The 8359-nt window shown below is 37.5% G+C and overlaps 1 non-coding gene across 1 annotated transcript; it reads right to left on the bottom strand.

The window, feature by feature from the left end:
• Positions 1 to 326: 326 nt before the first annotated feature.
• On the bottom strand, positions 327 to 398 carry TRNAS-GGA (transfer RNA serine (anticodon GGA)). Its single transcript has one exon. It is a non-coding gene; the product is annotated as a tRNA-Ser (tRNA).
• Between the last annotated feature and the right edge of the window lie 7961 nt (positions 399 to 8359).

Here is an 8359-nt window from a genome sequence, read left to right as displayed (position 1 = left end):
TGGTTCATTGATATGACAGGATATATTTTCATTTCACAGTGGTTACCTGCATTCTATCCACATCAGCTTTCATATAATTTGAGATCCTGAATTTGCCTTTGAATCATTATATATTTAGATATAACCCCGTTTGTCACTGAGTCCTGCCAGTTTTACAAATTATTTCTCAAACATTCCTTTGTCATCCTTTTCCAAGGATCTCAAAATAAGAATCCATGTTTGTAGGAATCATTCCGATTATTCCAATATACATATTGAAAAATGCTTAAGAGGATTCTCCAGGCAAGAGTAGTGGAGTGGGTTGCCATTTCCTTCTCCAGGGGATCTTCCCAACCCAGGGATCGAACCTGGGTCTCCTGCATTCCAGGCAGATGCTTTAACCTCTGAGCCACCAGGGAAGCCCAATAGTTTAGAGCAAATTACTTAACTTCTCCAGTTACCTAGTCTGCAAAATTAATTGACTCATCTCTTTGTTGTAAAGATGAAATAAAAAAATGCATCTAAAATATCTAGCAAGATGCCGAGATCATAAGATACATGTATATGTATATATCATATATATGAATCTATACATTTCTTTATATATGTATTTTATCTCTCTCTCTCTCTATGTGTATATATACACATATATGTATCAGTTCAGTTCAGTTGCTCAGTTGCGTCCGACTCTTTGTGACCCTATGGACTGCAGCATGCCAGGCTTCCCTGTCCATCACCAACTCCTGGAGCTTGCTCAAAATCATGTCCGTCGAGGCAGTGATGCCATCCAACCATCTCATCCTCTTGTCCCCTTTTCCTACTGCCTTCAATCTTTCCCAGCATCAGGATCTTTTCCAATGAGTCAGTTCCTTGCATCAGGTGGCCAAAGTATTGGAGTTTCAGCTTCAGCATCAGTCCTTCCAATGAATATTCAGGACTGGTTTCCTTTAGGATGGGCTGGTTGGATCTCCTTGCAATCCAAGGGACTCTCAAGAGTCTTCTCCAACACCAAAGTTCAAAAGCATCAATTCTTCAGTGCTCAGGTTTCTTTAATTTAAACAAAATTATTTTAAATATGACTAAAATAAATATTTCAATTAACTGAGACATGAAACAAAAATACCAGCTAAAAGAAAGGAAAATTATGGTATAAAAGGACTTGCAGTGAGTATTGAAATCATCAACAAAGAATGAAGGGTAAAAAAGCAAAAACGCAGTTATAAGATAGAAAGCAAACCCTTCTCTGAAGTCACAGATGCAGACATTAGTCTTTCATTGCAACCTTTCATCTTTTTTCTGAAAGATGTAAATATTCCTGCTATTCAACCCTTTTGTCTTACCAAAACAATTTCATTTTCTCCCTATATATTATCATTGAATCGTTGAAGGCTCACTCAGGTGTGTCCAACTCTGTGACCTGGTTGAACTACAGCCTGCCAGGCTCCTCTGTCCATGGAGCTTTCCAGAAAGAATGCTGGATTGAGTTGCCATTGCCTACTCCAAGGGGTGTTCCTGACCCAGGGATCAAACTTGTGTCTCCTGCATTGGCAGGCAAATTATTTATCACTGAGCCATCTGGGTCCATGTATTATCCATTAGGTATTCACTATCATGTCCTGTCTTTTCTATGTTATTACTTTCATTACACTATTTTTTTTAATTACCACCTTCTTGGGACAATGTAAAACTGTTTTACTCTACTATCTTTCTATCTTGGCCCTTTAGCAAAAATACCAACCTGGATTAATGAATATAGTTATTAATTTCCATTGGTATTTCCAGGAGTTGTAGCTTCATACTATTGGAGAAAATGTATAAACAATTGATTCCTCTATTAATCTAATTTTTTTTAGGTCTTAATGCCTACAAGATACTCTTGTGATACTACTTTAGTCAGCTTCTTTTCCCTTTCAGCATAGAAAGGCACATTTAACATTTCTCTTCAAGCCTTTGGTTTCATTCTTTTCTTATTCTCTCTCAAAAACTTTACTTCTCTCTTACTTTACTTGGGCTTCCCTGGTAGCTCAGATGGTAAAGCATCTGCCTGCAGCGGGAGACCCGGGTTCAATCCGTGGGTTGGGAAGATCCCCTGGAAAAGGAAATGGCAACCCACTCTAGTACTCTTGCCTGGAAAATTCCATGGACGGAGGAGCCTGGTGGGCTACAGTCCATGGGGTCACAAAGAGTCAGACATGACTGAGCGACTTCACTTTTACTTTACTGAGAAAATAGATAAGAACATCCTCATTACACCACAAATATAAGTCTTTTGACTTCCACAATTATCCTTTCCTTTTTTGGCCAAATTACAATGATAGAGGTGTTTTTAGAAAATGTACTTTCTCCGGGGGCTTCTAATCATCTACTTCAAGGTCTGTCCCCTTTCTAGTCTCTCATCTAAATTCCTTTCATATCCTTTGAGCTTAAATGTGCCCAAGTCTCCCATCTTAAAAGACACAAACAAAATCTCCACCTTTCCTTGGTAGTCTTTTATTGATTCCATTTCTGAAGTTCACCTTCCTCCCACTCTTCAGTCTGGCTGCTGAATCTGCCATTTTACAGAGACAACTTTAGCCGCTGTAAGCCCTAAATCCATGTCACCACATCCCCAGGAGAATGGTTGAACATTTTTCATACTAAGTTTCTCAGCAAAATTTAACAGATAAACAAATATGACTTTCTTCAGTCACCTCTCCCCTTGTAATTCATATTAGCAAGTTCTGCTGATTTTCCCCTTGCTGACTAGTTTTTGATTTATCTTCATTCCTTCAATATTGTAGTTTCTCCAGGCTTGGTCCTAAGCCTTCTGTAGCTCTCCATAGGTGATATAATCCATACTCATGGGTTCAGTTATTGATTATATGCCAATCACTCTCATTTCTTGTTCTCTAGTCCTGGCCTTTCCAACGGCACACTTAACATTTGAGTATTCACTGGTTTCTCAGTCCAACTTTTCCAAAGTGGAATTCAGTTTTTTCTTTTGCCTTTTCCTATTCCAGTATCTATCATCTCATTTGTGTCACTACTTGTGGCAGGAGGCAAAACTCGAAGATGTCCCCACTCAGGTGTACTGCCTTGTAGAATCCTTGGGATTGTGAACATGAGGGGCTGTACTCCCATGGTTGAGTTATGCTATATGGCACAGTTGCCCTTAAGTAAGGGAGATTATCCAGATGGACCTAACCTCACTACACGAGCCACTTAAAAGCAGAGAAGAAAGCATGAGAGGGATTCAGCACATCAGCATTGGCTTGAAGATAGAGAAGGGAGTGTGACAAGGACTGTGGATGTCCTCTAGGAGCTGAGAGCTGCACACAGAACAATGACAAGCCAGGATAAAAGACTTCAGTCTTAAACAAACTCCAGAAACTGATTTACCAGTAAGAATGAGCTTAGAAGAGTATAGCCATATACTTCCTCATGGCCCTCAAACAAGAATTCAGCTTAGTCATTACCTTGATTTCAGCCTTGCAATACTTTGAGAAGAGATTACAGCCATGCCATGCCTGGCTTCTGCAGTATAAAAGCAAAAAAAAAAAAAAAAAAGCAACTATTTGAGTCTTGAGGGTCAAAGAATTCCAGAAATCATTTTATTCCCTCTAACTTGACATGGGTTTGATCCCTGGGTCCAGAAGATCCCTTGGAGGAGGGTATGGGAACCCACTCCTGGATTCTTGCCTGGAGAATCCCATGGACAGAGGAGTCTGGCAGGCTACAGTCCATAGTTTTGCAGAGAGTCAGACATGACTGAATTGACTTAGCATGCATGCATCCTCAAGCTCGGTTCATGAGTCTTGCCGACTGTTTGTAATTTGAATCCACTCACTTTTGTTTATCCCCCTGCTACCATCTTAGTCTAAATCATTACTTTCTCTTGAATGGATGCCTGAAACACGCTCCTTTTTTGTTGCTCCTGGTTGATATCTGCCTCAATTTAATCCATTCTTCACAAACCACTGATCACATTATGCTCTGCTCGCTGCCTTGATCTCACTGCTAGCAAGATACTGTTGGTTACATTCTAAATGTTTCCCTGATCTGAGAGGCACTGTATATCACATCCCCTGTCGTTCCATCTAGCATCACCTTTTATTGCCACGTTCTCTCACCGCCTGCACTGCTGCCTCGAATGCCCTATTCCAACTTCTAACTCGCGGTGCTGCTTTCACCGTCAAGCTCCAACAGTGAGCTGCTTTCTTCTCTGAACCTTCTTCTCCCACCTTTACCCTTGTCTAGCTGATTCATGGTCATTCCCAAGTCTTAAGTTACATATCCCCTTATCAGGATAGCTTTCCTAATGTCCCAGGATTAATGAATGTTGTGAATGTATTGTTTAGCATTTGTGCCCTTAAGTACATTAAATGCTGCTTTCTTTTCAGTTCACCAGCACTCAGTAAAAAGCATTGTTAGTGAATATTTCTATACGTTACTTTAAAATAAGAAAAATAATAAAAATAAGTTGATAAGTAACTGTAACCCATTTCAGAAGGAACCATATACTTCTCATATCTATTATTTTAGGATGAGAATTGGAGCACATAGATTTTTCTCATCACAGCTCCTTGAGTCATAGGAATGCACTCCAACCATGTTATATTCATCTATGTATTTCATAATAATTTAATATTTTAAAAGATCTATTACTTCTGTTTGAGGTAATCATCTTTTATATTTTCTTCAGAGCCAGTATTCTTTATGTGTTACTTCACAGGCTCTGCAATATTACAAAAATCTGCTGGAAGTCTTCTTTAGTTCCAAATGTGTACTTCGTAATCCACATGGGAAACATTCAAAATGTGAACTCGGTTGTTCACCAAAAACAATAGTAAGTGGTGCCAAATTGAAATAGAAACAAACAATCCATCCTATGTCAGTAATGCATGTGGAAAGAGCAGAGTGAAATTATATACTTATCAAAGTTAATAACAAACTTTATATTTTTGGAAGTAACAAGACTGCTAATAATCATACCATTGCACAGAGCACAACTGAGAAACAGATGTTTTAAAGCGAACATGCCTTATAGCTAAATTTGCTAATAATATGTATAAAATAAAGTAAAATATAAAAAAATAAAACATACCCTTGCTCCTCATTTTTTTGCTTTTCTAGACTCTGCGTAGATCCTGTTTTTATAGCTGTTATAATGATTCAGAGAATAAATATGCAAATGCCCTAATGTTTACTATAATCGTTTGATGCTGACTTTTGGAGTTACTTGACATGCACCTTGGTGTGCAATTAATGCACTGTACATGGAGATAAATTTGACACCAATTATGTTGTTGCTCAGTTGTGTCCGACTCTGTGACCCCATGGACTGCAGCACGTCAGGCTTCCATATTCTTCACCATTTCCTGGAGTTTGCTCAAACTCATATCCATTGAGTCAGTGATGCCACCCAGCCATCTTATCCGCCTGTCGTCTCCTTCTCCTCCTGCCTTCAATCTTTCCCATCATCAGGGTCTCTTCTAATTATGAAAATTTTTATATTTTTAGTAGATCTTCAACCATGTTTTATCTGTATCTCATAGTTTTTGTAAAAGTAAAATTTCTATTTTACTTAACATTATTTTTTGCATTCATCTTTTTTTAAGCACACTGCTCTCACAGATAACTGAAAGCTCTTTGGATCTGTATACTATATAAACATTTTAACATGCATATGGGAAACAACTAAATTAAGATATTATATTATAATTCGATTAGGAAACACGAAGAACTTTCTGATGTATTTTTAAGTCATTGTCCTTTGGTTGTGCCAGAGAAAATGTTTAAAGCTTGGTATGAATTAGAAAGTAGTGCAATCAGCCTGCACCCTGGAAACATCTGCTAAACTTATTCCAGTAAGTTAGAGATGTCTGTACTCCTTTCAACATTTGAATAGTCAAAATTGCCGTGGAGTGAGTTGCTGGACTAATTGGAAGTTTATTAAAGACTGCTGCTTTATTTGAATGAACTCCTACTCAGAGAGTTGTTTCATTTGAAAATGTCGAATGAGGTTAAATAGAGGAACACTGCTATTGGAAGAAACATAACAATCTATTCTTTGACAAATATTCTTTGTAAAGTTTTTATAAATGTAAATGTGATGGTCAAAGTATTTGCTTTTACATAGGCAGTTGGGAATACTTTCCACATTTCTTGAAAGAAGTTTTGAAAGTTGAGGGACAGGTTTTAAGTCTAACCAAAAGATTATAATGAGATTAATCATCTGCCGAGGGCTGTGAAGTTCACTGAGTGTGTCTCACCAGGGGATGACTGGAATGTAAGCCCACATTTGCAGATGGTCTTGTGGTTACATGAATCTCATTTGGGCAGCTAGATCAGGAAGGCAGTGTAAATCAGATTCAAAACCTGCAAATATGCTTGTCCTGCATGGATTATCAAAGCCCTGGAAAGAGCAGAACAAGACTTTTTCATTATCATTTTGTGAAGTTTTGCTGTGCAGACCAGTCATACTGACATACTCTATTACTCACTGATTTTTTTTTACTATCTCACAACTAATTTGAGAAGGTTGACTAAGTTTTCAGAAAACTCGATAGTCTATTTCTACCCTGTATTTTGCTAGCAGTAATTTTATGTTCTTTATATTGATCTGAACTCAAAAGTGTACAAAGTTGTACTTCAACCCAAATTTTTCACAATTAAAGTTAACAGTGTTTTCTACAGTAATGCATTATATTTCTACTTGTACCTAAATTTCTGGGCTTCTACTTTAAAACACTAAGTAGTTTATTGAAGTTTCAAAGTACATTTTTATGTCTTCATAATTTAATTTTCTAAGTTTTATGTACTTAATTCTGATCATGTAGTACGAAATAAAGAAATGTAAAGGAATGAAGTGGATCGCTTTGCCAACAAAGGTCCGTCTAGTCAAAGCTATGGTTTTTCGAGTAGTCATGTATGGATGTGAGAGTTGAACTATAAAGTAAGCTGAGCACTGAAGAACTGATGCTTTTGAACTGTGGTGTTGGAGAAGACTCTTAGAGTCCCTTGGACTGCAAGGAGATCCAACCAGTCCATCCTAAAGGAAATCAATCCTGAATATTCATTGGAAGGACTGATGCTGAAGCTGAAACTCCAATACTCTGGCCACCTGATGCAAAGAGCTGACTCATTGGAAAAGACCCTGATGCTGGGAAAGATTGAAGGCAGGAGAAGAAGGGGATGACAGAGAATGAGATGGTTGGATGGCATCACCACCTCGATGGACATGAGTTTGAGTAAGCTCCAGGTGTTGGTAACGGACAGGGAAGCCTGGCATGCTGCAATCCATGGGGTCTCAAAGAGTTGGACATGACTGGGTGACTGAACTGAAGTACTTCAGTTAATACTAAGTACCTCACACATCTCACTATTTAGTTTGCACAACTGAGCGACTGAACTGAATTGAACTGAAAGAAATGAAATAGATAACGACTGTCAGCAATTAATGGAGGCCTAGTACTAACCCTGAACATTTCCAAGTGGATATATTAACAGATTTCAAATCCTTAAAAATTAAGTGGGAAATGGCTAAATAGTCCTCAAATTAGAACTTATAATAGTTTTGATAGTCTCTATAAATTCTTTATTTAATCAGTGTGGTGTTAGATGGCTACAAACTAATTTTTTTATAAGTTTATTGGTCACTAGTACAATTTGTACAAAACAGACTAACACTATTCCTTTTGCTTCTATGCAAAAGCTAAAGGAATGCTTTGCTATGCTCCTCTTGCTTCGGCTAAGAAGTAGCTGAAGGACCCAGTTAGTCAACTAAAGAAAAAGCTAATGTACTTGTTGATGAATTATAAGAGCAGTTTTATATTTAATTTAATTACATTTAACTTAATTTAATTACATATAATTTAATAATTCAATTAATAAATGTAATTTAATTAATTATATTTACATTTAATTGCTTTAGATAAATAATGGATAGTATTTTCCCTTTGAAGACTTTCACTTTAGTCAAATTGAAATAAGTAGTTGTATAGATTTTGGAGTATACCATTTGTGGTATAAGATGATCCTGGCACACTAACAGCATTTCTTTTCAAACAATGTTAACAGTTTCATGGTGCAGAACACTTTATAGATTCTTTATAAATGAGGTTTGTGGAGGTATAATTTACCTAGTAAAATTCACTTCTTTAGATTCATGATAATGTTCGTTTTGACGAATGCAGGGAGTCCATGTTCCATCATCACAATCAGGATACAGATCATTCCCCTAATTCCAGAGGGTTTGCACCTGCCCTGTTGTAGAGTCACCTTCCCCTGTGCCTACTGGCAACCACTGGACTTTTGTCTCTTCCAATAGTTTCCCCTTGTGAGAATGCCATGTAAAATGCAACTATAGAACATGGAGCATTTTGAGTCTGGTTGCTTTCAT

The sequence above is a fragment of the Budorcas taxicolor genome, chromosome 9 (assembly GCF_023091745.1).
Source record: "Budorcas taxicolor isolate Tak-1 chromosome 9, Takin1.1, whole genome shotgun sequence".
In the NCBI taxonomy this organism is placed as follows: Eukaryota; Metazoa; Chordata; class Mammalia; order Artiodactyla; family Bovidae; genus Budorcas; species Budorcas taxicolor.
This window is presented reverse-complemented; position numbering and strand designations above follow the sequence as displayed.